Below are 24,142 nucleotides of genomic sequence, written 5' to 3'. Positions count from 1 at the left end.
CAGTATGGCCCCAGCAGCAGCATGACTCTCAGATATCAACATAGCTCCAGGTGGCAGCCTAGACCTCAGGCATTGGCCTTGGGTGGTAACAGGAGCCACAGACATCAACCTAGACCCTGACTGCTGTAGGATCATGAACCCAGACATAGCCCCTGGCAGAGCCTGGGTCCTGATGTTACATGGCCCTGGGTGGCAGTGCAGGCTACACAGAGCAGCATGACCCTTGCAGTGGCATGGTCCTCAAAAATGTATTTTGTCTCTTAGACACTAAGATTTATTCAGGCTTTCCTATTATCAGTTTATTTCTATGAACATTCCTTCAGGTGTCTCCATTAACATATGAAAGAACTTTCCCAAGTCTGTCTGGAGAGCCACAACTAAAAGTGGGGTCATGGTAATACACATGTTCAACTACATGAGACAAATTCTCAAGCATGTAAGTAATATGTGATACCCTCAGCAATGTGTTATAAAATATGATGTTATATCCTAACCAGCAGTTGCTTTGGCCAGGTGTCTTGATTTTGCTAATATAGTAGATATAAAATAACAGCAAGAGACTTTATGGAATACTTCTATTGAAACATATTAGAACCTCACAACTTGATCACTGTTTCTTAGCTGCTGCACAGTACAAGTTTCTAGGTTTCTCAAGCAAACATAAAATAGAACTTTGCCTTATAACATTGCTGTATAGCCTGACCGTTCACGTTAATGCCAAGATGTGCAATGTTATGGCACACTGATTCTGTGGCCAAGTATTGGTCACATGGGATGAGCGTTAGCTAGAGGATATAAGCAACTTCTACTCCTTATTCCTAAAATTAGACTGACCTGAGATACAATTAAATACTTTTATTGAAGACAAATCTGTAAAACAAAGTAGTCAGTCAACTTAGCTGGAGTTAAATGCAAGCACATATTCACTCTCCTTCCTGGCATGCAGCATTCAACCTGTCCCTAAGTATTGCTGCTTGAGCTTGCCTTTTCAAATTGTTGTTGTTGTTGTTTGAAATGCAGACTAAGGTGTCATCTTAATTTCCATTGTATTGGTTTTGTAGTATATAACACCTAAAACTGTGATCTTTTGTTTTTGTTGGAGAAAAGTAGGGTGTTTATTATTGTCTCATGAAATAGTAGAATTTTATGCATTCTAATGACTACTCCTTGGAATTTGTGTGTTTTCCCCTTTCTGTTTGCTGCTTGTATTTTCATTTCTTTTTATTGGGGGAGGGAGATACTGCTTCTAGTCATTAACAGAAACTTTTAAATCCAGCTTAGTTGAATTGAATAAACTTATTTTTGTTTATCTTAGTTAATTTATTCCTAGTCTAAATTCACAAATATGTATTTCTGCATTTTAAACATATTTCAAGGATTAGAAGGATTAGTTTTTATATTTATATCTTAATAGATTTTTAAATTTTATTTTTGAAATTAAAATATAACTGCATAATTTCGCCTTTCCCTTTCCTCTCTCTAACTAACCCCTATGCTTTATTCCCTGCCCCCAGTTTTCCCAATCTTGATCTCTTCTTTCATAACTTCTGGCTTCTTTACTTTGTTCACACACACACACACACACACACACACACACACACACACACACACACACACACACACACACACCTCAGTCTGTTTGGTGTTATTTATACATACATGATTTCATGGCTTACCACTTGGTATTGGATAACTAATCAGTGTGCTCTTCCTTAGGGAAGACTCTTTTCTCTCACTCTCAGCATTCCTTAGTTGCTTGTAGTTCTTTGTCTAGGACTGGGACCTCATGAGGTTTAGCATGGCTCTTGGTGCTGTCCTTGCTCAGGTCTTGTTTATGTAGCCATGTTGCTGAGATTTCATGGGTGTAGCTTTGCTGACATTGCTCTTCAAAGCAATCTCACATCAGACATCCTGTTGCTTTTTTGTTAAGACTTTTTCTCGTGAACATTGGAGTTATGTGACAGCATACATTTTAAATAAACAAGGTGAAGATAGTAGAAATGGAATGTATTACAATCTAACATTTCTCATGAATACATATGTTAAAAATATAAGAAGTTCAAGGTATATAAAATGATGGTGTACACTACAAACAAGGGAAATTAACTGTGGACATATAATGTGTGTGGTGTATTAAATCTCAAATATGAGGAAACAATTGTACTAAAAGTATATTAAATAAGATCACTGAAGTGAGCAAATGGCAAAAGGTGGTAGGCCTAAGTAATGTTGGAAATGACCCTAATAGGCAATACTAAAAGCAGAGGAAACTACTCATAAACACATCATTCTCATTCCTAATTCTATTTCCTTGAGTGTTTGTCATTCTGATAGGGCTGTACATATATACTGGAACTGAACAACTAAGAATCAGTCGCAGAAGGTAACAACCAGATTTCTTCGTTTAGGGAGTAAGAAGTTGCAGATGAGCAAAGAACAAAGCTAAGCTGGTTAAATTCATAATATCAGAGACATCAGCCTGAACTAATTAATGTATACTCTAATGTACACAGATGTCTAAGTATAGAAACATATGTAGCTGTAATATATTATATATATTTATATACCTTTGCTCTGTTAGCTAGAAAGCCTAAGCAACGATAATCTACAAGCAGTAAATTAATTCAAATATTCAAAACTTAGTATCTTATACTGTATTCCAAGGAAAGATTAGGGAACTTTGGGTTACAGAAACAACTTAGATTCCCTTCAACCAAAGAGTGGATAAAGAAAATGTGGTACATTTACATAATGGTGTGTTACTCAGCTGTTTAAAATAAATGACATGAAATATGCAGGCAAATGGATAGAACTAAAAAGAATTATCCTGAGAGAGGTAACTCAGGCCCAGAAAGACTAATATGGTATATATTCACTTATAAGTGGATATTACCCATTGTGCAGGTGATAACCAATCTACATTCTGTAGATCCAGAAAGGTTAGGTAAAGAGGAAGGGTCTAGGAAGAAATGCATAGACCACCCTGAGAAGGGGAAATAGAATAGATTTTGTGGGCAGACTGGGAGTGGGTGAGAACTGGAGCAGGAGGGATCAATTGAGGGGGATGGACAGCTATAATTAGGAGGCTCTTGAGGGACAATATAGAAACCTAGTGCAGTATAAACTTCCTGGAATTTATGAGAGTGACCCTAGTGAGGACTCCTAGTAAGGGAGGATATAGATTCAGAACTAGCTGTCTCTTGTAGCCAGGCAAGGCTTTCAGTGGTGGGACTGGGTTACTTCCAGTTGACTTGTTGGCTGAGAGGGTCCTGTGGAGATCCCTGAACAACCCTGGCTGATGGTAGTGCAGAAGGTTACTCTTTGAAACTGACAGCTGGCACCCACATAGCTCATTGAATGTAAGAAAGGTCAAGATGGTGCCTGTGTGGAGCCTTCACCTCTTTGGCAGGAAAAGATACTCTGCAGGCTATGGAAAGAGAAACCTGCACACCACCCCAACCACAAAACCTTCCACCTACCTTCTGTCCTGCTTGCAAGGTATGCTGGGGCAATGGTGGTACAGAACTTGTGAGAGTGCCCAACCAATGTCTGGTTTAATTTGAGGCCCATGCCCTACACCATCTGGATGGTCAGTAACTGGAAACTGGATAACCTAGAAACCTAAGGTATAACCAAACACAACTGGGAAATAAGTCAATATACACATAGATCGGTGCCTTGTCTAATCATCATCAGAGAGGCTTCCTTCAGCAGCAGATGGGAGCAGGTGCAGAGACTCACGGCCAGACATTATGCAGAGAAAAAGTCTAAATGGGAGATCTCTGCAGGGTCCCTCTCCTGGGAGATCAGGGGAACTCCACAGAAGAGGGAAGGAAAGACTGTAAGAGTCAGGGATGGAGGACACCAGGAGAGAACTCAGCCCACATAATCAACTAAGTAGGCCTCATACAAACTCACAGAGACTGAAATAGCAAGCATGGAGCCTGCATGGGTCTGCATAGGTCTGCATATTTGTTATGGTTGTTAGCTTTGTGATTCTGTGGCACTCTTAACACTAGAAGTGAGTGTATCTCTGACTCTTTTGCCTGCTCTTGAGAATCTTTACCTCCTGTTTGTTTGCCTTGTCTAGCCTTCTTGTGAGGACTTTTGCCTTGACTTATTATATATAGTTTGATTTTTTGTGTTTGGTTGTTGGATCTTGGTGGTCTGCTCTTTTCTGAAGGGAAAGAGAGGGGGAGTGGGTCAGGGGGAGAGGGGAGGTGGGGTGACTGGGAGGAGTGGAGGGAGGGGAACCTGTGGTTGGGGATATATTATATGAGAGAAGACTCTATTTTCAGTTTATAAAATGAACACTTCTAATATTTAGGCAGGAAATAAACAAAATAATTGTAAAGAATTTTCATGTAGTAAGTTATAAGAGATTGCTTAATAAAAGTAACCAACTATAACCTAATAATGGTAGTGAAAAGATTTCCTTACAGCCTAAACCTGAACAGTTTGAACAACTAAATAACTGTCAAGCTATAATCCAAAGTATTATATAAACATGGTCAGTGTCTATTTTTATAAGTAAATGAGTTAAAAAAAAAGTGACAGACGATTCTATGATGAAAAATTTCAAGTAAATTCTGTTCATATTTTTCCAAGTAGATAGAACAAAACTACCATAATTTATAGCTAGACTGGCCTAGTGTGTACCTTTCTAAAATACCATATGGAAATTGAAAGAAAAGAATAACATTCCAGTAGCAAAACCTGGTAAATGCCTCAAACAATTGGTCAAGTTTTGCATCAACAGTGATGACTCATGGTAACATGAGATGTGATGAAAAGAACATTTTCTTTAATTGGTCTTTCTCCCTCATATACACAAACTCAATTTGGTCACAAAAAATACACACCAGAATAAGGGTCATTTCTCTAAAATCTCTGGCTAATAATCTTTAAACTATGGAGTCACCTAAAACACGAGTGTCTGAGAAAACTACCACAGCCAAGAACATTATAAGACTATATTATGATCAAATGAAATCTGGTATCCTGGAGTGTAAACATGATGTTAGACAACAAGTATGAAATCTGACAGAGTAGGATCATCAGTGAAGCATAATGATTTATCAGTCTTGCTTAACTAATTGTAAAACCTATATGCTAAAATGAGATGATAATAGCGTAGGCACTAGTGTAAGGCAAATGGAGATACATTTGCACTTCATAGTAAATCTAAAGAATTCTGTAACAAAATGTTATTTTTTGAAATGTATTGGAGAAAGCATTTCAGTGTATAAGTAAATCCTGATTTTATCTTTTGAAAGTAGTGAAACTGTAAGCTGCCTACTTGTATATAAGCTCTACACTCAACTTTAACAGGAACATAAAGAGTTAAAGGCCTAATATGCAAGGCTCCATAACTAGAGAGGATTATAACCATCTCCTTCAAGGATCTGGAGTGTTTCCTGCTGTAATGCAGTCCTCATGAGCTGAAGATTTGTTCTAAACTCTCCAACTTACCACATACCTCTTGTCAACAAATTATATATATATATATTTGTTAGCACAGTATATATACACACACACAATATATATATTTGTTAGCACAGTAATATATTTGTATACAAAGGAAACTTATTATAGATGTTATCTCATCTATGATAGTTACAAATAAGATTTAAAACAAAAGAGAGGATTGGGCCTTCAGCTCAATGGTGGAGTGCTTGACTAGCATGTAAACAGCCCTGGAGCTGATCTCCAGCACTGCATAGAAAAAAAAACAAGTAGTTTCTAGCCATGTGTGGTGGCTCATATCTATAATATCTGCACTAATGATGACTTGAGCTTCAGCCTAGGCTGCATAATGAGTTTCAAGTCAGCCATGCCTACTTGAGTGAGATACTATGTAGGACAAAAGGAAATCAGACATGGGCTACTTTAGTATCCTGTAGTGTCCTATGAGTTGAAGTATTCTCTCCCTGCACAGCTCTATGAGATGAGTCATCAATGAAACAGGATGTTTATGGCTTCTGCAGAAGACATTGAAAGTTTGCACAGCACAGGTGTTGGGCTGCTTTTGTATTATATCTTTTGATTGTCTGTTGCAAATATACCTATCTTACATTTCAGGCTTCAGGGAAAGAAAGCATAAAGTTCTAATGAGGCAAAGGAGTGAGAGAAATTCTATTTCCTTCTCAAGACATTGTAGTCATCAGTTTGAGCCATGTATTGAATATTTCTAGCATTTCTGACAGCCTGAAGTACTTTGTGTGCCTCCTTTATTTCCTCTAAAACTGGTAATAAGGTTTCTGGATTATTTCAATGCATACTCTTCCTTAATATCAATATTATGATGCTGGAGAACTTTGCCTACACAGAGTATTAAATCTTCACATTTCTCCATCATTTTAATGAGATTCTCCTACATGTAATTTCAACACTAATCTTTTCTGTAAAAACACTAGCATAGGCCTCATGTTTAAGATCTGAGAATGTAATTTCAGAAGTCATTAGTCATTCCTTTATACCTACAGAGGTCCTACATTTGCTTTATTATTAATTATGAGTCAAGTTTCCTATAAAATATAGCTAGTTGATTTTGAAAAAGATTTCATAGCTTTTTTTTTTTTCTTTCTTTCTTTTTTTCCGAGACAAGGTCTCTCTGTGTAACCTTGGCTGTTCTGGAACTCACTCTATAGACCATGTTGGTCTCAAACTTACAGAGATCCTCCTCCCTCTGCCTCCTGAGTGCTGGGATTAAACGCACACACCACCACCACTCGGCTTCATAGCTGTTTTTTAATGCACTCTGCGATAAGTATGCTGCCCTCTTCTGATGGTGATGTCACTCTGTGTGCTGTAAATATGTTGCTCTGATTGGTTGATAAATAAAATGCTGATTGGTCAGCTGCCAGGCAGGAAGTATAGGCAGGATAAGCAGACCAGGAGAATTCTGGGAAGAGGAAGGCTGATTCAGGGGACTCCAGCCTGCCATCTAGGGAGCAGCATGTAATGGCATACAGGTAAAGCCACAGAACATGTAGCAACATATAGATAAAAAGAAATGGGCTGTGTTTAAATGTAGGAGCTAGTCAGTGGTAGGCCTGAGCTAATGGCCAATCAGTTTTAATTAATATAAGTCTGTGTGTGTTTACTTGCGGGGACATGAGTGGGAAGATTTGCCCCAACTGCCAGCAGGCCAGGATACAGGAAATCTTCAGCTACACTCTTCCCCAAAGACAGACAGAGATATGTTTATGTTTGGGTGGGAGGTAGTGATGAGGGAACATTTAGGAGCAGTACAATGGAAATATTCTGCAATATGTGTTGATAACATAGTAGAGCCATTAGCTACATAGAGATACTGATTCCCTGTATGTGGTTCATGCATACAATTCAGCAACTCAAATTTTGTAATTCATTTAAGTTTGAATAGACAAAGACATATATGACCTATCTAAGACTAGAAGATACACTTCTATAAATTTATTGATTGAGTACACTTGTTACATTTTTGTTCCTCCATCCAGAAAAAATATTGAAAATTGTGATAAATTATGTGGAATTAAAGTCTTTAATACTTGATTGACTATATTTAAGAATTAGGATATTCATTGAGACAAAAGACTTTCTTCAAAATTGTATTCTCTGTCATAAATGATAGTGCTGTTTCTTATTTGAATTAGTTTACTATTATTATTGTAAAATATTACCAAAATTTTAGTGGCATAAAACAATACAGATTTATTCTCCAGTAGTTTTTGAAAGTTAGGAGTCTGAAATCTGATTCACTAAATTAAAGTCAAGATGTCAAAAAGTGGAGTCCCTGGCAGAAAATCCACTATTTGTCTTTTATAGCTACTAGGTAGGGGTCACTATAACTAGGTAGGGGTCACTATAATTTCTCTATCTTCAAAATGAGCATTTTGGCATCTTCCTTCTGACCTTCACTTTCTTCTTTATATTTCCTCTCTCCCATTCTGAGCATCTTCACTCTTTCTTACATTTGTGCTTTTAATTGGATTCCAGGATTATCTTAGGATAAGGATTATCTCCTTTTCTTGGGGTCTTCTTCCAAATCCTTGCCATTTGAGTTAAGAAATTTGTGGACATTTGGTCTTAGGTATTAGGTATCAAGCCATGTTTGGAGATACATTATTCAGTCTGCCATGACTGACATTTAAAAGTGATCTGAGTCAGAACTGACAATAACGAATCTTAAAGTATGAATTTTGAAAAATATTTTGTTCTAGAGTTGACCATGGCTGAAATTTATCATATAATGGGCCTGATCCTAATGAATATCTTGGTCTATCATTGTATAAACATATATAGAAATACTCTCACTGATCTGGCATTTAGGACTTCCTCCAGACCAGTAGTCCTCAACCTAAGAGTTGTGACCGCTTTGGGGGTTGAAAGACCCTTTCACAGGGTCACATATAAGATGTCCTGCATATCAGATATTTATAGTTCGTAACAGTAGCAATATTACAGTTACAAACTGGCAATGAAAATAATTTTATGGTTGGGTCATCACAATATAAGGAACTGTATTAAAGGGTATCAGTATTAGGAAGATTGAAAACAGTGCTCTAGACCAAGAAAGCCCAGGTCCTGAAATTACTATTTGGGCACATATTTCATGAATGAAAAACTATATATATATATATATCACTGTGTAATAGTGACTCTAGGAATAAACTATAAATGTCCCACCTAGCATTAATAGCATGCTCAAAGTTGCTACTTCCTGTGACTTAATAACCTTTTAGAGGTTTTTACTTTATATTCATCTATATTTAACAAATACTTCAACTTTTAATCTAGTACTTGTAAAATTAGTAGTAAAGGGAAAAGAAGAGAGATAAATGGATAATCACAGTAGATATTATTCCATTCTATAGATTAAATGCTATCTCGAGATTTGGGGGGTGAATAGAGCCTTTGACTTTAAATACTAAATGACACTAGATTTTTGAAACTTAAATGCTAACAAAGGTGATCTGCTTGCTTAAAATATGTAGTTTAGATATGAACAGAAATAGGGGGATACAGGACCACCTCTAAATTATTCATATCGAACACTGGGTAACTATTTTGGTGCTGGAAATTGACTGTTAGATTCTCTTGAAAGCTAAGCAAACACTATACCACTAGGCTATATGCTCAGTTCTTTTGTTTTCAATGATTATGTCGTTGGGCGGAATAACTTGGAAAAGGTATTTCCAGTGTCTCCATGCTTTCCCAACTTTAGTGCATTCTACTCCACAGTATAATATATTGTTTACTTACACTCATTAAGTACACCTTCCAAAAAAGTTTCTTTTCCTGTGATATGGTTGCCTATCAGTACATATAATTTTTAGCTGTCTGATCACTTAAATTAGAAACTTGGAAGGTTTGAAGTCCTCCCTCACTTTGCCACATAGTGCCATGCTCCATTAAATACAACTAATTCCTGCAATTATTGCTATAACCTCTTATAAGTCTCATCTTCCTCCTTAGGTGATATTCTCTTAATAAATTCTCATTCTCTCTACCAGAGAAAAATGTTTTTAAATTATTGTCCTTTTCCTTTCATGGTTAAAAAAAGTCATTAAAAGTTTTACAAAGACTTGTCTGGGCTAATTCCGGGCTAATAATCTGGCTTTATTTTCCTTTGTCAGCAAGAAAGGTATAATGACTAAAGAGTTCATAACTCTAGAATTGTGGTTTATTTTGTAATAGTTTTCATGATGTTTGTAAGTTATATTTATTATTCAACTATACCCTCTTTTAAATTAGGATGGCAAAAATATCTTGTCAGTGTAGTCATGACCATGCATATAAAGGCTTTATTATCTTTTATTATCTTGTTAAACACGAGGAAAAAGAGTTCCCGAGGACAGTCATACTCTATAAGCCTGTTATAAGGAGACATTATGGCTTGAGAGAGAGAATAAGTTAAATGGGGAGCAAGAACAAGGGAAATGGGAAAGGAAATTGGAATATCTGAGTAATACAAGAAAGAATATATCTAAGACCAGTCTGATCACAGTGAAGAAGCAAATGTGAAGAACATGAAGAGAACGTTGAACAGGGAGCTTTTTAAGCCTTTTAAAGTAAATTGAATTTTGTACCCACCTAATGCAAAACTCTGGGGAATTTAAAGCAGGAAACTAGTAAGAACTGATTTAGTTAACTAGAAAACTCACTCCGGCAAATGTGGAGGAAGTAGGAGAGAGGCTAGCTAGGGGGATAATGAGTACAAAGATGGTGATTTTCACCACAGCACTCCTCCAATTCTATTCTCATGAATTATATTGATGTTTGAATTCCAGTTTTACATGTTTGAGAGAGGCACTGGGATTTCCAATTTTTAATAGGACTTCAGGTGAAAGGGATAATGTGGGTTTTATAAACACTACTCTTTAAAAACGTATTCATATTTTATGTGTAGCCTCACGTATCATAATAATGCTAGCATGTACCTATGTATGCATGCATGCATATATATGTATGTTACACCGTGTGCATGCAGTACCTGGGTATACCAGAAGAGGGAGCCAGATCCTTAGGAATTGGCGTTACAATCCACTGTGAACCACAAGGGGTACTGCAGGGATTTCTGGGCAGTGGGAACTTTTGGCCCTATGTCCTTAATAGGTACTGGGAGCAGTGCCCAGCTGCTGGTGAGGAGTGCCCTGTAGAGGGTACACCTGGATGAGGTGGGCTCAGTGGTCTATGGTCTGATGGTCTCTGTCATGTTGTTGCTGGGAACTATCTGTGCCATCTATCCAGCCCCCATAAACCCTAGTCTTTGTGTATCAATGTTCTAGTATATATGTTAACTTTAAGAAAAACAGTTAAAAAATAAAGCTGTAACTAATATAATTTGTATTACAAAATAAAAATATAATGTAATTTTGTATTACCAACAGTAGAAAGAACATGATAAAATATTTAAAGTCATAGTTTGAATTGTATTTACATGTGAAAAATATTCACAATATTATCCAGTATTAAAATAACACATAGATAAGCATCCATTACAATAAGAACTTTTTTCCCCAAAATTTTATCATCACCAATGACTATTAAAATCAGAAGCACTTATTATACTTCAAAGATTTAAAATCTATATGGCAAGATGACATCTGTTCAATCTATAATTCTGGTTATTCACAGATTTGGGTTATATTTTCTTATGTCATTGGTATGTCTGAAATGTTTTATAATTTAAAAGTATGCACAAAATTAACTCAATGATTTTTGGAGTTTTTTTATCTCATAATGCATTGTGTGGTTATTTATTTTATACCTTACAGGTCTTTTGCTTATATATTATGGATTCTGATTTTGTGTTTGCATAGGATTTCTGTTTGTATGAGTGTGTGTGGCTCTGCATCTGAACGTTTCTTGTGATTTTTATTGGACCCTTTTATTCTATTTGTTTTTTTCCAATTCTTTTATAATCGTTTTTTATTTTATTATTTAGATGCTCATTTTCTAATGAAAAAGAGAAAAGGGGTGTGGCCTTTAGGTGGGTGGGGAAGATCTGGGAAGTGTTGGGGGAGATGAACCTATTCATAATATTTTATATGAAAAAATCTCTTTTCAATAAAAATACACATAATTCAATACTAAATTTGTCCTTAAAGTATTTCCTTTTTATTAAACAAATCAGAAGGTACATTATACAAGCATATATAAGCATACCCTTTGAGTATGTGGGCTATCTAAAAGAGTCACTTCATTCTTATATCACTACTGTGTGATTTTTATGCTTGGAGAACTTATATTTCTTGGTCAAGTTATATCGGTTTCTCTACAGAAAATTTACCCTTTATTAAGACTTCATTTTTCAATGAACGTATCTTTTAAATAAAGATCTTGCACAACTTTCCAAATTAGACTTCTACATTTATAGCCCATAATGCCAACAGTCTAAGATCTGTTGCCTGGGAAGTGGTATTTGGCTGAGCAAGAGTTCTTGAGAGCATGTAGAATGTTGAATATGACTATGGCAGGTGGCCTGCAGTAAGCCTGAGAATATGTGGAGTATTTTGGCCTGGTGGAATAGGGGAGGGGGAGGATATCTTTGTACCACTGTAGAGCCAGCAGAAGTGAAGAAACACGATTCCACTCTTGTCAGGAAGTGCCAAGGAAAGAATAGATTTAGGTCTATATCTGTACTTTTCAAGCAATTTATGAATGCACAAGCATTAGTGGACAATACATAGAACAGAAAGTCACATGAAAGGCAAAAATAGACATCTTTTGTTCACTATAAGGGTTTTAGGATTCTCTCTCTCTCTCTCTCTCTCTCTCTCTCTCACACACACACACACACACACACACACACACACACACACACACACAATTTGTCCACAAGCACTAATTTGAGGACACCTTTTAAAAGTTCTAAGTGAAAAATGCTTTTCTGCTGTGGGATGGTCTGTATGGCAAATTACTCTGATTGGTCAATAAATAAAATACTGTTTGGCCAGTGGCTAGGCAGGAAGTAAAGGTGGGACTAACAGAGAGGAGAAAAGAAAGAACAGCAAGGCAGAAGGAGTCACTGCCAGCTGCCACCATGACCAGCACCATGTGAAAATGCGGGTAAGCCACGAGCCACGTGGCAAGGTATAGATTTATGGAAATGGATTAATTTAAGCTATAAGAACAGTTAACAGGAGGCCTGCCACAGCCATACAGTTTGTAAGCAATATAAGTCTCTGTGTTTACTTGGTTGGGTCTGAGCAGCTGTGGGACTGGCCGGTGACAAAGATTTGTCCTGACTGTGGGCAAGGCAGGAAAACTCTAGCAAAACTTTTCTTTTGATGAACAACTAATTTTTGAATCTGGGGTTATTAATGATTTTGTTTATACATAAATTTCAAAAATATATTTCACATAGGGTAAGGTATGTGTCCATTTTTTTTTCTTTCTGTGTAAAATGTTACTCTGTACATATTGTGTGTAATAGAAAAAAGAAGTCTGACTTGCTGTGCATCTTTGCAATAATTTATTCACCTGGCTTAATTTTCAAGAAAAACGAAGTATAAAGGTGTCTAGAAGTCCATTCATGCAAATAAATCAATGAATGCTATGTCTATAGCAAAAAAAAATTATTTGAATTAGCCAACATATGAGTTTTTAACACTTGTGCCATGATTCGGAGATGTTACAGTATATTGTCATAAAAACTGATGATATGAGTAACCCCTACATATGTATTTCCATATATTATACATTGTATATGTGTTACACATTCCATTGTATCTTACCTATATTCTGTGCAAGGTACAAGAGGATGGGACCATAAATTTTTCCTTTAAAATAATACATATTTATGTTACAATTTGGAATTTTATTATGAATAAGATATTTAACTGACTCAATAATTTTATCATCAAGTGGTTCTTTTAATAATTTATTAGAGACAGACACAAACAAAGCCATGTTTTAATTTCAGTATTTCAGTTTATACTCACATAAAGGCTCACTATGGAGGAAAATTTGTTTGCAAACTACCAATATAAAGGCATAGCTCAGAAGAAAAGGCAGACCTTTTATGTAAATATTTTCCAGGAAACATGTGACAGTTTCCCCTTCAATAGTAGTCATAAAATTAATTTTAATAGCAATAACTAGTTTGTTGAACTTTACTTTGTTCCAGGCAGTATTAAATTCTTCAAATGAATTATGCTATTTAATCATCATAATTCTTTACTGTGGGATAATGCTTTTGTACACCACTGGTTTAATAAAATGCTGATTGGCCAGGAGCCAGGAAGGAAGTATAGGTGGGATAAGCAGACAAGGAAAATTTTGGTAAGAGAAAAGCTGAGTGAGGAGACACCAGCCCGCCGTCCAGGGAGAAGCATATAAAGCACACAGGTAAAGCCACGGAACATGTGGCAACATATAGATTAACAGAAATGGGCTGAGTTTAGGTGCAAGAGCTAGTCAGTAGTAAGCCTGAGTTAATAGCCAAGCAGTTTTAATTAATATAAGCCTCTGTGTGTTTACTTGGGTCTGAGCAGCTGCAGACCAGGTGGGACATAGGAAAACTTCCAACTACAATCCTTCAAGAAGGAAGGTGTCATTATTAGCTCAGTGTACAGAGAGGAAGACAAAAGGATAGTGAACCTAAGAATACTGCTGTGGGATGTTCTGTATGGCAGATGTGTTGCTCTGATTGGTTAGTAAATAAAACACTGATTGGCCAGTAGTCAGGCAGGAGGAAGTATAGAAGGGACAAGGAGGAGAAGAATTCTGGGAAGTGGAAGGCTGAGTCAGAGACACTGCCAGCCGCTACCATGACAAGCCGCATGTGAAGATGCCAGTAAGCCATGAGCCACGTGGCAAGGTATAGATTTATAAAAATGTGTTAATTAAAGATATAAGAACAGTGAGCAAGAAGCCTGCCACGGCCATACAGTTTGTAAGCAATATAAGTCTCTGTGTTTACTTGGTTGGGTCTGAGCGGCTGTGGGACTGGCGGATGAGAGAGATTTGTGCTGACTATGGGCCAGGTAGGAAAACTCTAGGTACAGAATACAGTCAGAAAACAGCAGAGCCAAAATTACAACTTGAGCTTTTATTTATGTAAGACAGGGTCTCACATGCTGTAGGCTTGCTTTAAACATCCTGTGCAGCCATGGATGACCTTAAACTCCCAATTCTCCTGCCTTCTCCTCCCAAGTACAGACATTACACAGCAAGCACTACCATGCCCACTAGGTGGAACCTCTATTTTTAAGCACATTTTTACAACCTACAAGGGTTCAGCCCAAACAGCATTGTTACCTTCCTGGGTCATATCTACATAGTAGTAGTAAAAAGACATTTTCTTCCTTCTTCATTAATTTGGGGGAGCCATGGGAGCCTTGAGTTAATGTGTAAACAGCAGATGAACTCTTCAGTAAGTGTATATTGTTAATGTATTATGTTATGCATTATGCATTATGTTATGTATTATATATTATGTTGTTATGTATGAGTCATGGACCAAGACTTCAGACCCATGAAAAACTGACAAAATTTCCCTTTAGGAAAATCCAAACAGAACTGAGTCTCATCCACTAAATAACTATTTGAGGGTTTTTGTGTGTGTGTGTTTGTGGGTTGCTTTTTTTTATTTGCCCATTTTGGTAATCTCACATGAAAGATGACTCAGTTCAAAAATCATCATATCACCTTGTAAAACACATCTTTAAAGTTATAATAGAATCTCAGCTCAAGCACATATATTTTCACTAGAAGTTATTATATGAACAATTTTATGGTGATATTTCAAATTATGTATTTAATAAGTATATTTATTTCATAATAGCCAAAAGAGCTTTGTAGTATATGTTGGTAAATTTTAAATTTTAAAAATTAATTTTATTTATTTTATACTCATGTGAAACTTAGTGTCATTTTAAGATAATGATTTTATAAAGAAATAAAACTGAATTATACAATGTGCACACACACCCATTCACATGACAAGCTGAATGAATGTTCCCTGAGCAGTAGTAGATTAGTGAATTACCAAGACAATTTTTATGTTGAAGTTCTATTCCCCACACAGAACATCAGAGGAAACTGAGGTTCCTTAAGAAGAATGGTTTTTCCTCTCCAGTAGGACTATTATTCATAAAAAACAGGCTTCTACAGCAACACTTTATTTTCCATCCAGTAGAATTGACTGCAATAAAATACTACATTTATAATATTAAATTTAATTCTAATACAACTGAAACTAGTAGATGGCTGCCCCACAAAGATGCCTATGCCTGTATCACTTGAGAATTTTTAAGGTTAGATGGCATAAGGAAGGAATTTAAGTTATTAATAGCCTGTATTTACAACATATCTGGTTAAATTGACATTCTACTAAAGTCAATTCAAGCTTGTTAATTTTAGATTATTTGTAGTTGTCAAATTTCAAACATAATAATAGAGCAGTTATTGGTTTTGTATCTTTATTTGTATCAAATACCCTCCATAACTATATTAAAGCTGATCTTTAATTATCTGTTTTTTATTTCTTATACCAATAAACATTTTTTGAACTGATCTGTCTGGAGAGGTACTTTATAACTGTCAGTTCTACCAGATGGTCATTAGCCTACATCTTAAAGAGTTAGTCCAATTAGTTTGCTCACATCATGAAATGATTTAATACTGGTGCCCAACCCCAGATCCTCTAAAATCACAAGTATCCAAGTCGTAGACTTTAGTCATCAGGTGTCATTTGGAAAAGTAATGAGCTTCTCCTTGCTCAAAGTAGTCTACTGGGGAGTTTGGTGTGGAATTTAATAGAAGGGAGAAGGAGAAGAATGAATACCCTCTTTGTCCTCTGATGTGTAACTGGTCAGTCTTTGCTTCCAGGTGTGAAAAAAGTTTATAAGTCAATATAGTTTGATTAATACTCTCAAAGCCATATATTTAGAAAAAACAGAGCATACATGTGGTATCTATTTATTAAGAAGTTTATTAAGTAAAATTACTTATCTCTGATGGTATAAATGTAGACTTTCTGCTTTTTACATTTTTTAAAATATTTCTTTTTAAATGTTTAATTAAATTTTCTTAGTGCTTTTTTTTGTTTTATTTTTAACAAGATATAACTACCTGAAATCCTCTCCTCTAAGAGACACTTTTTCCCTACATGATTCTGAAGGAAAATTGAAACTTAAAATGATAAGTACAGCAAGTCTCTACAAATTCATCTTAAATGCCCATTATGTTATTAATATATATGAATGGCACCAATAATGTATCGGGATTTATTTTAACAAGTTAGATGGAGGAGAAAATGAATTCCCAACCTTTATGAATACTAATCAAAATGTCAAGGCTGCCCTGCCCTCAGAAGGAGATATTCTGTCACATGTTAAAAGGGGAGATCGTTTTAGGATTTAGAGAACTTTGTTTGTTAGAGCATGTAAAGATAAGTTGAAAAAGGAGATTAGATGACTTAAAAATAATCAATTTAAAAGTGACATATATAAATAAGTCTTACAGGAAAAATATAATTTTTTCATTTTGTGTCCTTCTGTTCCAGATAATAAAAATATGACTCATTGAATAATTATTGACTATCTTAAGAACTTGAGTCCTATGAACAGAGATTGAAAGTTAAAACTCAAGGCAATATCATTTTTGTCTGTACTGAATTAATACATTGCTCCTGTTTAGGCATGCACTTTAACTTTATAAATACATATGTTTAGAACTTTTACAGTAAGCCATAATCACATTTATATTTATCTGGCATCTGAGCCAAACATCATTTTAAAAAACTTTATTTGTAAATCTATCTCTTGTTCATGCATAGATGGAAATGTGGGTTGTTTTACTATCTCAAATACCAATTAATTATTTTATTTTGAATAAGTTGACACTGTGTGACTGTTAAGTCAATTTTGGTCAATAGACCATTTGAACCTTGACTCCAAGTTCAAAGCTACCAACAATAGCATTTAGTAACACAAAATCTAAAACATAATTATGATAATTATTTTGAAGAAATAAAGACATTCCTTCCACATTAAAAAAAAATTAGAAAAAGAGGGCTAAAGAGATAAGGGATGGCCCATTGGTTAAGAGCACTTGTTCTTGAAGAGGACCTGAGTTTGATTCCCAGCACACAAGTGGTTTCTCACAACCATCTGTAAATCCAGTTCCAGGGGATCTGATACCCTCTTGTGATCTCTGTGGGTACTAGGAACACACATGGTGCACGGATATATATATATATATATATATATATATATATATATATATATATATAGGCAAAATAATCACACACATTAAATTCTTTTAAAGAAAATGAGAAGTCTGCAAAAATAAACAAGAAAGTAAATGTTAAAAGTTAGAATTTGCTCTATTTTGAGAAACAATTCTTAAATATGTTTATTAGGCTGCAGACTATAACTAAACATCAATGGCAACTATGTGGAGTTTTTATATTTACAGAGGAAAAAGGTGTCACGATTTTATGAGTTGCCTTCCTTTTTGCACACTTCATTCATTCTTTTGCTATTTAAAATGAGACAAGAAGGAAATAACTAACAATGTAGAATGAGCTTTGTCAGTTTGTTGTCATGCTTGGTATTTGCTGAGATATAATGCTTCATGGTTGAAAGCCTTAGAAAGATAGACATTTGAATACTAGCTATAATTAGCTGTTGGAACATGAGAAACTTTATATTGCTGAACTTGTTTCCGAGTTTTCTAGAATAGTAAGTAAGGTCTATTTTATAGCAAACTTGTAGGATCCAATGTAATATTCAATATAGAATCCATATGTAAGTATGCACTATGTGGTAATGATAAGCATATTTATTTTACTAATTTTGTTCATCTTTATTCTTATTATATTTTTTACAGTCTCCAAGGACTAACTCTCTTATTACCTGTGATTCTAAATATGTAAGGAGGGAAAAATAATAGTATCTGTTCAGTGAGTAATGTGGGGATGAACTAAGTCAATATATGTAAATCCCACAATAGAATGTCCCTTGTGTTTTTAGTATGTTATAAATGATAAACATTGTTATGGGTGTTAAAGAAATTACATTTTATGAGTATCAGTAAACTGAGTAAGGAGGTCTTTAAGGAATATACATCCATACATCACAAACTCTTATCTGTTCTGTTTCATTGTAACATTGATCCCAGTGGCTAATTTTATAGATTTTTGAAAAATTAAGTTTGTTTTTTGGCAATTGCATACATTCATCTAATGCATTCTGATTACTCTCATCTCAACCTTTTCTAATCTTCCTGACACCTATCAACCTACCACCCCCACCCCCCAATTTCTTTGTCATGTTCATGGTTTTTTGTTTTGTTACCTTTGGGATTAACCAGGGAAGTCTGTGTGAAAATGAGTTTGACACTGTCTACTGTTGGGAGGGAGCCTGATGGGCTAACAAATGAGGACACAACTAAAAACGGTGACTTCTCCACTCTCATTACTCATCAGTAGGCAAAGCTTCATCAGGGACTGGCAAAGCACCATGAGCCTCTTCGCCATCTGGGACTGACTGATGATAGAGCCCTGTGCAGGTAACCACACTGCTGTCAGCTCATGATTGCAATGGCTGTGACATACAAACAAGATGGCGTTTTGGAGCTGTGGTTATCTGCCAATCTGCCTAGCTTCCAGCTCTTAAATTCTTTCACAGTGTCCCCTAAGCCTTAGCATGGATAGTATGAATTGCCTTATTTAGGGTTAACATTTAACCAACACTTATTCTCAGAACCATGAGCAACCATGAGTCCCTGCACTGACTGAACTGCTGTTCCTTGCAAAGATAGGTTTTTCTGATTGAGACTGAAAGTAATATTAGTCTATGGGTAGAAACATAGGTTTTTGTAAAGGCAATCTGACAATGCCAATTGAGGTACACAATAGTAGGAATCTCCACCACAGGGCTTAAGATTTTTTCCTGTAATATGGTTTTGACTGGGCTTATAGATTCTCTCCTGTGGAACAGTTCTCAAATCCAGCCCAAGAGTGGTTCATTACATCCATACCACTCTGGCCACAATTGCCCAAATGGGCTCATCTTTCCTAGCAGATTGCTACTGTAGTTTATAGGCTTCAGAGCTAGTTAAGACTATTGCCTTTTCTTCCCCAGGAGCCTGCATGGAACCTTCCATCATGAAGCATCAGGGAGAACCTTCCAAACTCAGTTCCAGCTTGATTTTCTATATCTTACAACAAAAATTTGTGGTACCAATTTTGTAGTATGCTCTCAACTACTTAGACACCAAGAGTGAGATAGATCAATTTAGAAGGCTATGGGGGAGAGGAAGTATAGTGTGTGTGGGATATGCAAAGGTATATAATTGGAAAAATGGAGGTCATTAGATTAATATATTAATACACCATCTCATTATTTAATTACTACTGCCTATTCTCATCCAAAGTCATATATTAGTATACATATTCCATTCTAAAGACATTTAAAGATGAAAATACCATGGAGATGGGATTAAGCTCATTTGTGCATTCTGAGGTTTAATGTCAGAGTTTAAGAAGGCTTTATGTCTACTAGATTGTTGGGAGTCATGCAGCCTAGTCTTGGATCAGCATATGACTACCTGACCAATGGGTTTCCTTGGGGGAAGGCACCTGTGGAAATGGAATCTTACTTGGCAAGGACCAGTAGTCCATGGGACAGTGTAGGAATTTGCAAAATTCGTGCAGCTTGCAGGCTCCTTTCTCTCTTATTACATTTCTTGTATAATATTACCGGGACCAGCCTTAATATTACACATCCCAGAGGCTCAGAAGAGAGAGAGCTACAAACGGTGTGAACTATTTTTGGGAAATAGAATCTCCGCACACCGAGCTCCTTAGTCCATTTACTTTAATTCTCTGGAATAACATGATATTTACACAGCTTCAGTTCTGTTCTCCTGCCTAGCTCCTTTCTTGCCTGATTTCTCGCTATATTTATCTATTGCTCCCTCTAAGTTCTATCTTAATTCTCTCCTCTTAATTCTGCCTCATCTAGGTCCTTTTCACCTTGTTCTTACCCAGCTAGGACTTCCCCATCTGATTCTTACTCATCTTCCATCTCGTCCACATGTACTCTCTGGTCAAAATCCTCCTTATCCCTTTCTGTTCTCTGTCCTTAAGTTCTCCATGTTCCCCCTAAGTCTCCCAGAAATCCAGTTATAAACCCAAGCAATATCAGTCCCCTGGTTGAGCAAAGTCACCAGGCTTGAATTCTGAGGGGTCATAAAGGCAGGTAAGAATTTTCCTCAGGCAGTGGCCACCAGGCTTCCAGGGTCAAACAGAAGGATGATAAGAATCACATAGAGGGGCAGTAATTGTTAACTATCATTTGTAACCCAAAAGGGAAGTGACTAATAAATTAACTAAAGGCTAAATTTGGGTAATATGTAAGAAGAGGCATCTTATGTGCTCAACTATAACCTTAAACATGATTGGTAGAAAATGTTAAGAATCTATAACTTGCTAGGTCAGTGGGAGAAAATAAAACTATCTTCTTTTTTCCTGTGGCTCCTATCAGTCCAAGCTGTCTGTTGTTTTTCTGCAGGGTGGGGGAAAGTGTGCTCAGTCGCTAGGCAGCCTGTGTACAACTAGATGCCTCTGGTGATAGTTAAAGGGAGATCTGGAACTAGAGGTAAGATTTGGAAAAGGAGGAAGTTAATCTTAGTTGGCACATCCTCCAGGCCTTCTCAAACAGGTAGTCTGGACACTTAAGTCTGTTCTTAGAGAGTACAGAGGTATCTCTGATAAGGTACTTTCCTCTGCCTGGGGATGGACCTGGCCGGATGCTGCCAATGACGATAATTAAAGGAAGGCTTGAACTGGGGTTCTGGCTGTGCATAGCTGTCAGCACAGGCTATGTAAATATTCCTTTAGTAGAGGGGAAATGGTGCCCAATACATGGTGGAAAAGCTACAATAGCACACAAAAAACTCAGAGCAGGAAACGGATGATAATCAAAAGCCAAATATCACCAAGGCTGCTTGAATCTTAGCTTGACTTCTGGAAGGCCCTTGGCTACTTCCAGGTATTAGCTTTGTCATAATCAGCTGAAATCCTACTTTGTATATTTTTGCAGCTTGCAGCATACATTGTTGATTCTTTGAGCAGTTTTTAGTTTTACTTTGTCAGTCACACATGCAAAAGCTGTAATTTTCCATGGAAATTCTGTTCTCCCTCAAATATTTTCACCTAAGATTCAGCAGGGGACAAATGCTCCTCTAATCTCTTATCTGGAATCATTAACTACAACTCCTAACCCTAGGAACTTTTCTGATTCAAGAGAGTCAGTTAGGTACATATGAGAAAACAACACTTGGAACATTAACCATGTTTCATAGTTCTGGCAAGGAGAGTAAGGCATGCATACACAGAATAGGGGAAAAACCTCAGGAATAGACATAGTGCCAACTGTTGAAGGGTCGGGGGAAAGATAGCTTAGGGGAGCGGGAGGTCCCAGCTGGATTAGGAACAGAGTGGGAGAACGAGGAAAGAGAGACCATGATAAATGAAGACCCCATGGGAATAGGAAGAAGCAGAGTGCTAGAGAGGGCCCCAGAAATCCACAAAGATACCTCCACTGTAGACTACTGGCAATGGTCAAGAGAAAGCCTGAGCTGACCTACTCTGGTGATCAGATGGCCAAACATCCTAACTGTCATGATAGAACTCTTACTCAGTGACTGATGGAAGCAGATGCAGAGATCCATGGCCAAGCTCCAGGTGGAGCTCCAGAGTCCAATGGGCAAGAGAGAGGAGGGATTATATGAGCAAGAGATATTGAGACCATGATTAGAAAAAGCACAGGGACAAAATAGCCAAACTAGTGAAAACACATGAACTGTGAAGCAATAGCTGAGGAGCCCCCATGGAACTGGATCAGGCCCTCTGGATAAGTGAGACAGTTGATTAGCTTGAACTGTTTAGGAGGTCCCTAGGCAGTGGGACCAGGACCTGTCCTTAGTGCATGAGCTGGCTTTTTGGAACCTAGGGCCTATGCTGCGACACTTTGCTCAGCATGGGTGTAGGGAGGAGGGGACTGGACCTGCCTCAACTGAATGTACCAGGCTGAGCTGACTCTCCAGGGGAGATCTTACCTTGGAGGAAGACCTGAACCCAAGCCAAGGCAGGACCCTGGCACTAGATCTGTAATATTTTCTTTTGAGTAGACATGAAAATAAATATTTCACAATAGTCATTGCAAGAGTTTTACTGTTAAAAAAGATAAAGATTTTAGAAATGAATAGCGAAGAATATTAAAAGATAATATGTTTAAATTCTCAAATTAACAGGAAATATTTCTTGATAATAGACTATGATATCCAAAAAGATATGTTGAGTCATAGAATATGTATTAGATATTTTGTAGGTAAGTTTCCTTGGAGGAAATTAATATTAGTGGGGTTCTTAAAGTTGCAGGATCGCTTCTCGGCCTTTTGGCTAAGATCAAGTGTAGTATCTGTTCTTACCAGTTTAAAGTTGCAGGAAAGTGATTTGCATCATTTACCTAAGGAATAGTTTTCCTAAACTTACTACTTCTTTAAATTTTTTTCAATAAATATGGTACATATACACTATGAAATACTATTCAGCTGTAAAGAAAAATGAAACTATGAAATGTATAGGTAAATGGATGGAACATTTGTTTTTTCGAGACAGGGTTTCTCTGTGTAGCTTTGTGCCTTTCCTGGAACTCACTCTGTAGACCAGGCTGACCTTGAACTTCCAGATATCCACCTGGCTCTGCCTCCTGAGTGCTGGGATTACAGGCATGCACCACCACCACCCATCTCACATGTTCTCTCTCATTGGAGGCTCCTAGCTCCAAATGTTCAAATGTGAGTACATAGCCTGTACTAACTCAGACACCAGGAAATGAAAACAAAACCATTACTGGGACAAGGAGTTGGGGAACAATACAGAAGGTAATAGCAGGGTACAAGTAATCTCTGTTTAGGGAGTAGTGAGTACAGGAGGAGGGAGGAGGGTAAAATAACAATAAGTAAGTCTGAAAAAAGCCACAGGGAATCAATTAACTAGTTACCAAAATAAAATAAGCTTTATAATAAATGTAATTCCATGTGTGTATACATGGTTTTAATGAACTTTTCTCATCTGGGCTGACAGTGCTCCCTCTAATAGACTACCTAAAAAATGCCACAATACCAGACATGAGAATCCCTCTTTTGAGTTAAGAAGCCCTCTTTGAGTTGAGAAGCCCTCTTTTGAGTTGTGAAGGCTTCTTGAGTTGTTGGCCAGTGTTATCCCAGAGAATCCCAAAACATAAAGCCTGTTGCTATTGCCCTTGGGTGACACACCAGGGGTGAAAGGAAAGTACGTCCCTATTGCTGAAGATACCATGCATTTCAGAAACAAAACCCAGAGAGACTGCTGAGCTGGAACTGACCTGAATGCACCCTCAAGGAGAACTAGCTTGCAGGGTCCCAGAAGGCCTCCTGCAAACTTCCAAAGGAGGAATCTACAGAGTACTGCTTGGCTGCAGTGCTAGTGAAGTGATGATTATTGAAGAATGTACCGCCTTGAATTTACTAACCCAGCATAATCCCTAGGAACAATCTATAAACATCTGTCCTTATATTCACAGGTAATTATAGTGTTCTTTCCTCATAAAGGAAACTTCTCTTTGCAATGGACAGAGACCACTACAGAAAACCACAA

The 24,142-nt window shown here is 36.8% G+C and overlaps 1 protein-coding gene and 1 pseudogene across 3 annotated transcripts in view; one reads left to right on the top strand and one right to left on the bottom strand.

Moving 5' to 3' along the window:
• LOC102911433 (melanoma-associated antigen B18-like) overlaps positions 1-24,142 on the bottom strand; it is a 545,146-nt gene that overhangs the window by 98,228 nt on the left and 422,776 nt on the right. The gene's annotated exons all lie outside the window — the stretch shown is intronic.
• Positions 22,884-23,004, top strand: LOC121825978 (U2 spliceosomal RNA; annotated as a pseudogene).

Source organism: Peromyscus maniculatus, chromosome X (assembly GCF_049852395.1).
Source record: "Peromyscus maniculatus bairdii isolate BWxNUB_F1_BW_parent chromosome X, HU_Pman_BW_mat_3.1, whole genome shotgun sequence".
Taxonomy (NCBI): Eukaryota; Metazoa; Chordata; class Mammalia; order Rodentia; family Cricetidae; genus Peromyscus; species Peromyscus maniculatus.
Note: the sequence above shows the minus strand (reverse complement) of the source record. Positions and strands in the feature narration are given on the sequence as shown.